Below are 7,996 nucleotides of genomic sequence, written 5' to 3'. Positions count from 1 at the left end.
GAATAGGTTCCTGTTTAAAGAATACCTCATCTATTTCCCTTCTTTCATTCATGAAGATATCATTCTCATGGTCTAGCAAATATTGTTCTAAAGGGTCACTAGGAGGTACATCAATAGAAGCAAGACCAATAATTTCATCCTTACTAGGCGATTCTTCCTCACAATGTTGTTTACTAAATTTAGAGAAATTAAACTCATGAAGCATATCATCCAAGCCAATAGTAACAACATTCTTTTCGCAGTCTATCTTAGCATTAACAGTATTCAAGAAGGGTCTACCAAATATAATGGGACAAAAGCTATCTTGTGGAGAACCAAGAACAAGAAAATCAGCGGGATATTTGGTTTTCCCACACAAGACTTCAACATCTGTAACAATTCCCACTGGAGAAATAGTATCTCTATTGGCAAGTTTAATTGTGACATCAATTTCTTCTAACTCAGTAGGTGCAATATCATGCATAATTTCTCTGTATAAGTCAATGGGTATTACACTAGCACTAGCACCCATATCACATAAGCCATGATAACAATGATCTCCTATTTTAACAGAAATAACAGGCACTCCTACCACATGTCTATGTTTATCTCTAGCACAAGGTTTAGTAATTCTAGCAGTTTCACCCTGGAATTGAATAACATGTCCATCGATATTATCAGACAAGAGATCTTTAACAATAGCAATATTTGGTTCTACTTTGACTTGCTCAGGAGGTGTATAAGTTCTAATATTGCTTTTACGAACAATAGTTGAAGCTTTAGCATGATCCTTCATTTTAGTAGGGAAAGGCGGTTTCTCAACATAAGAAGTGGGAACAATAGGATCATTATAAGTGACAGTCTTTTCTTCAACTTTAATAGGTGCAGCTACTTTTACTTCTATGTGAGGATGATATTTAAACCACTTCTCTTTGGGGAGATCAATATAAGTAGCAAAGGATTCACAGAAAGAAGCTACTATCTCAGAGTCAAGTCCATATTTAGTGCTAAACTTACGGAAAATATCGGTATCCATAAAAGATTTAACACAATCAAACTTAGGTGTCATACCTGACTCCTTACCTTCGTCGAGGTCCCAATCTTCAGAGTTGCGTTTAATTCTATCCAATAAATTCCATTTAAATTCGATAGTCTTCATCATAAAAGAGCCAGCACAAGAAGTATCGAGCATGGTACGATTGTTATCAGAAAACCGAGCATAAAAACTTTGCATAATCACTTCTCTCGGGAGCTCATGATTGGGGCATGAATATAACATTGATTTAAGCCTCCCCCAAGCTTGAGCGATGCTTTCTCCTTCGCAAGGCCAAAAATTATATATATAATTGCGATCACGATGAACAAGATGCATAGGGTAATACTTTTGATGAAATTCCAATTTCAATCTTTTATAGTTCCATGATCTCATATCATCACATAGCCTGTACCATGTCAATGCGTCTCCCTTCAAAGATAAAGGGAAGGCCTTCTTCTTAACAACATCATCGGGTATACCTGCAAGCTTAAATAGTCCACAAACGTCGTCCACATAGCGTAGATGTTCATCAAGATGCCTTGTTCCATCTCCTGTAGAAGTGTTAGCTAGCAGTTTTTCCATCATACCCAAAGGAATCTCAAAAGGAGTTTCATTTTCAATAGGTTCAGTAGGTTGAGTAGGTTGAGGAGCAACTCTTTGCTCTAATGGACGGGGTGAAGATACCCCGAACAAGCCCCTCAGAGAATTACTTTCCATAGTAACAAGTGACAAAAAATTTCAGCACACTAAATAAATTTTTCCTTACCAAATTCCACCTACCAAAGGCGCTTCACTCCCCGACAACGGCGCCAGAAAAGAGTCTTGATGACCCACAAGTACAGGGGATCTATCGTAGTCCTTTCGATAGGTAAGAGTGTCGAACCCAACGAGAAGCAGAAGGAAATGATAAGCGGTTTTCAGCAAGGTATTCTTTGCAAGTACTGAAATAAGTAGTAACAGATAGCTTTGTGATAAGATAAATTGTAACGAGCAACAAGTAACAAAAGTAAATAAAGTGCAGCAAGGTGGCCCAATCCTTTTTGTAGCGAAGGACAAGCCTGGACAAACTCTTATAATAGGAAAAGCGCTCCTGAGGACACATGGGAATATCGTCAAGCTAGTTTTCATCACGCTCATATGATTCGCGTTCGGTACTTTGATAATTTGATATGTGGGTGGACCGGTGCTTGGGTACTGCCCTTACTTGGACAAGCATCCCACTTATGATTAACCTCTATTGCAAGCATCCGCAACTACAACAAAAGTATTAAGGTAAACCTAACCATAGCATGAAACATATGGATCCAAATCAGCCCCTTACGAAGCAACGCATAAAGTAGGGTTTAAGCTTCTGTCACTCTAGCAACCCATCATCTACTTATTACTTCCCAATGCCCTCCTCCAGGCCCACATATGGTGAAGTGTTATGTAGTCGACATTCACATAACACAACTAGAGGCTAGACAACATACATCTCATCAAAATATCAAACGAATACCAAATTCACATGACTACTAATAGCAAGACTTCTCCCTTGTCCTCAGGAACAAACGTAACTACTCACAAAGCATATTCATGTTCATAATCAGAGGGGTAATAATGTGCATAAAGGATCTGAACATATGATCTTCCACCAAATAAACCAACTAGCATCAACTACAAGGAGTAATCAACACTACTAGCAACCTACTAGCACCAATCCCGGACTTGGAGACAAGAACTGGATACAAGAGATGAACTAGGGTTTGGAGATGAGATGGTGTTGGTGAAGATGTTGATGGAGATTATCCTCTCCCGATGAGAGGAGCATTGGTGATGACGATGGTGATGATTTCCCCCTCCCGGAGGGAAGTGTCCCTGGCAGAACAACTCTGCCAGAGCCCTAGATTGGTTCCGCCAAGGTTCCGCCTCGTGGCGGCGGAGTCTCATCCCAAAAGATTGCTTCTGGTTTTTTTCTCATCGAAAGACTTCATATAGGAGAAGATGGGCGTCGGAGAGCCACCAGGGGGCCCACGAGGTAGGGGGGCGCGCCCCGGGGAGGGACGCGCCCCCACCCTCGTGAGCAGGGTGTGGGCCCCCTGGCCTTCAACTTTGGCGACGATTTTTCTTTATTTATTTTAAGATATTCCGTGGAGTTTCAGGACTTTTGGAGTTGCGCAGGATAGGCCTCCAATATTTGCTCATTTTCCAGCCCAGAATTCCAGCTGCCGGCATTCTCCCTCTTCATGTAAACCTCGTAAAATAAGAGAGAATATCCATAAGTATTGTGACATAACGTGAAATAACAACCCATATGTCACATCCCTAGTTCTGGTATGCACTAGACTAGCCCTTCATGTGTGCATCATGTTTAAATTTATTTAAGTTGAAATGGGGATTGCTCAAACCCTAGCACCAGATCAAATCAACTAGGTTCAAATAAAAATATTCTCAATGAACCCAAAATGCTCTTCAGAAAAGTTCATTTTTTTTGGATTGGTCTAGAACATCTCCCAAAAATGGTGCACATTTTTCTAGGCCATTCTGGATTTTTGAATTAAATCATATGGTATTTGCATTTGGGCATTTAATTGCTAAATAATATTTAAATGCTCAAATAATCACAAACTGAAATGTTTGCTGTTGGAAATATTCCAAACTGTGACATTGAGCAGTTTCATGATTTTTGGAAATGCCCTGGCATTTTTATTTAAGACAAACACAATTACAGAAAATAGAAAATGAAAATAAAAGAGAGAGAGAGAGAGAGAGAGTTAGTACCTGGGCCACTTACCTGGCAGCCCAGCTGTTCTGGCCCAGCAGGCCGGCCAAGCTGACTGGCCAGCGCTAGTCGTCCCCTTCCTCGCGCCAGGAGGACAGGGGCACGCGCCCGGCGCGCGCGGCTACGCGCCTCGGCCACCTCCTGCTTCTGCCGACGCACTGTACCGGCTAAAGCCGCCACGCACCCCCCTGGCCCTCTCCTTCTCTTCCTCGTGTCGATCCCCTCCTCTGCTACCTTCCTCTCGCCCTGCACCTCGTGGCCGAGCGCTGCCGTCGCCGCTGTTCGCCATTGCCGCGCCCACCGCCACAGCCTCGCCCCTCCGTCGTGCCCAAGAGATCCGCGCCGTCGTCCTCGCCTTCTCCGTCAAGCCGCGCGTCTTCGGACGCCCTGTGGAGCCGCCATCACTGTCGTCTTCAACCTCCCGACGCCCGGAGATCTCCATCGCCGCCCCGCTTGCTCCGGCCTCTTCCCGAGCCCACTGACCAACCCTACGGAATCGCTGTGAGCCCCTGTCCCGAACCCCTCTTCCCCCCCTCGCGTTTGCATGCTCTAGCCCCATTCCCCGCCGTGGACGAGGCTCGCTGCCGCCGCACCTCTTCGCCGTCGTCGTTCTACTTAGCGCCATCACGTCCGAGCTCATAGACGAGCTCCAGGTGGACCCAGGAGGCCGTAGCACACCACCTCCGGCCACCTAGTGCCTCACAGCCCCGCGCCGCTCAAGGCCGCACTCCGGCCGCCGCCACAAGCTCGCTTACGGCGAGCTCAAGCCTCCCCGCGCCCTCCCGTGGCCTCCTCTGGATGCGCCCGACTGTGGGCTACGCCCCGGTGCCCTTCCCCGCCGCTTCCGTGGTCTTTTGGCGCGTCTCCGCCGTGCCCAGTGGCCACCGGCGGTAAACCGCCAGTGTGGCCGGTCATTAGGGCCTAACGACCCCGCTAACCCACGCCTAGGGCCATTGACAGGTGGGCCCTACCGTTTAATTAACCCGGCTAACAATTTAATTAGGTTAATTAAACTCTGTTAAATCACTGTGCAGCTGACATGTGGGTCCCGAACATCAGGTTTGACCCTAGTCAACCTTGGTTGACCTGCTGACGTCATAGCGCGGTCATGCTGACGCAGTATAGGTTTTCTGGAATTTAAAATAAATCAGAAAATGATTTATTATTCCAGAAAATATCCAAAACTTCTAAAAATCGTATAAATTCAACCGTAACTCTAAATGAAATAATTTATATATGAAAAATGATCAAAAAAATCCAATCTATCCATCTGTACCATTTTCATGCATGATAGAACAACTTGTGACTACTGTTTAGGACAATTCAATTAAATGGCATCTAAATAACCACTTGTGGAGCTTGAATTTGAATCTTGGATTCAAACCAACTTCATTTAATCTGGTTTTAGTTGCATTAGCACAAACCACAGCATATTGCCATGTCACATTGTTGCATTGCATTGATTATGTTCTCCCTTGTTTGCCGGTGTTTGTCCCCTCTCGATAGACGTGGTTCCGATGATGAGTTCGATGACACCGATGAAGAACTATACTATCTTCAGAAGTGCCAGGCAAGCAAAACCCCCTTGTTCATTCCGATACAATCCCACTCGCTCGCTCCTGCTCTCTTTTACTGCATTAGGACAACAACGATTCAACTGTTACATGCTGCGGTAGTTGAACCCCTTTCCTCTACATGACCTGTCATTGCCACAGTAAATAGATGAAACCCACTATCATGAGTAGGAGTTGTTTGAGCCCTGATGTGCCTACTCATTCATGCTTGTTTGTCATGCCTGCTATTGCTTAGAGTTGAGTCAAGTTTGATTCATCGGGGATGAATTGGAGGTGTGTGAACATGTCCTACTGTGTGTGAGCTAAGTGTGTGAACACGATTTGGTAAAGGTAGCGGTGAGAGGCCATGTAGGAGGACATGGTGGGTTTTCTCATTGAAGCCGTCCTCAGGAACTGAGTTCTGTGTTTGTGATCCATGAACAGCTACTACCACGCATTGGAATGCTTAAGTGCCCCTCTCGACTTATTAATTAACTCGATCTCTGTCCAGGAGTTGCAACTAGTTTCTGGTGTTTGTAGGTAGTGTTAGTAGTCTACCAAGTGGCACCCGGTAGAGGTGGGCTTGGGACAGACTAGGCACCGTGGCACGGTGTACCAAGTAGCACCCAGATGGTGGGCTTGGGAACCCTGCTCACATCGTTTGGGGCCGTGAGCGACACCCCGGCCGGATCTCCTTCCGGATGGAACCCGAATAGGCGATAAACCTGGACGAGAGACTTGTGTGATTAGCCAAGTCGTGGCCAGCACCCTCGCTGGGCTTCCGCTTGAAGGTTGCCGAGTACCTGTCGTGTAAATGGCGGTAAGTGGTGAGAGTGTGTGTGAAGAAGTACACCCCTGCAGGGTTAATATGATCTATTCGAATAGTTGTGTCCGCGGTAAAGGACTTCTGGGTTGCCTGTACAGTTCATAGATAACTTGAAGTGGATACTCTAAAATACGCAAGATAAGCGTGAGTGCTATGGATGGCGTTCTTGTAGGGAGACGGGAACGGATCCATAGTGGTGTATTGATATGGTGAATATGTGGACTCGTGTGCGCCACCTCAAAAGAGTTACTTGCAGTCGTAGTTCAGGATAGCCACCGAGTCAAAGCTGGCTTGCTGTAGTTAAACCCCACCACCCCTTTGTTGATACTGATGCATATGTAGTTAGTTCTGATGTAAGTCTTGCTGGGTACATTTGTACTCACGTTGCTTAATTTATGTTTTTGCAGAGAGACTTCAGTCTCGCTAGTAGTTCCACGTGGACTTCGACGTTTAGCTTGTTACCTCAGCTACGATCTTGTGCCCTCGGCAGGATCTGGTAGATAGTCAGGCTTCTCAGCCTTTTTCATTTGTAGATGTCTGTACTCAGACATGTTAAGCTTCCGCTTGTGCCTTGACTTGTGTGCTCTGAATGTTGGGTCATGAGACCCATGTTTGTAATATCTCGCTCCTCAGAGCCTATTGAATAAATACTTTGAGTCATAGAGTTATGTTGTGATGCCATGTTGTATTTGCACATATCGAGCATATTGTGTGTATGATTTGAAATGCTTGATATGTGTGGGATCTGACTATCTAGTTGTTTATCCTTGGTAGCCTCTCTTACCGGGAAATGTCTCCTAGTGCTTCCACTGAGCCCTGGTAGCTTGCTACTGCTCCGGAACACTTAGGCTGGCCGGCATGTGTCCTTCTTCGTTCCTGTGTCTGTCCCTTTGGGGAAATGTCACGCGGTGTCTACCGGAGTCCTGTTAGCCCGCTACAGCCCGGTTTATCGGAGTCCTGCTAGCCCAGTTTCTACAGCTCGGATTCACTCGCTGATGACCGAGACGTTCGTTGCTGTGTCATGTATGCCTGTCCCTGTAAGTTAGTGCCACTTTGGGTTCATGACTAGTCATGTCAGCCCGGACTCCTTGTCATATGGATGCTAGCAACACTATCATATACGTGTGCCAAAAGGCGCAAACGGTCCCGGGCCTGGTAAGGCGACACCCATGGGAATATCGTGCGTGAGGCCGCAAAGTGATATGAGGTGTTACGTGCTAGATCGGTGTGGCATTAAGTCGGGGTCCTGACAGCTTTGGTATCAGAGCTTGACTGCCTGTAGGATTACCAAGCCAAACTAGTCGAAGTTGAGTCTAGAAATTCTTTAGTTATATAAGGGAATTGATTGTGGGATGGAACGTAAGGCTCTTTTTACTCCTCATACCTCATGCCCTCTGATCCGAGTCATCTTATGTTTCCTACGGGGTTAAGGAACTAGGTTTTCTCTTCTTTCTATTAGGATCACGTGTTACTAATTTGTAGACTTATAGGATTGATAAATTAAGCCTCAGTTCAGTTTCTACTACCTCTGCGTGTTCATAACTGATCTCGAAACCTTGATATTGTGCTTCTGAGTGGCTATGCCACCATCTTGTAGCATGCCTCCATTCTTTTTGAGCATTTAGAGCCGTTATGCTGTCCGAGTCATCCTAGGTTTCAAAACAATCTGATGCTCTTGCAAATCCTTTCCCTCTGGTTTTGATGTTCCTTTGGGCCAGGTTAATCACACTAATTGCTGAGTTGAGGTATTCTATTACCTCGACATATATGTTGGAGTTATTATTATGACCCTAGGTGTCTAGAGTATCATCTAGTAATCTAGCCATGTTTTGTGTTCCCAG

The sequence above is a fragment of the Triticum aestivum genome, chromosome 1B (assembly GCF_018294505.1).
Source record: "Triticum aestivum cultivar Chinese Spring chromosome 1B, IWGSC CS RefSeq v2.1, whole genome shotgun sequence".
Lineage (NCBI taxonomy): Eukaryota > Viridiplantae > Streptophyta > Magnoliopsida > Poales > Poaceae > Triticum > Triticum aestivum.
Note: the sequence above shows the minus strand (reverse complement) of the source record.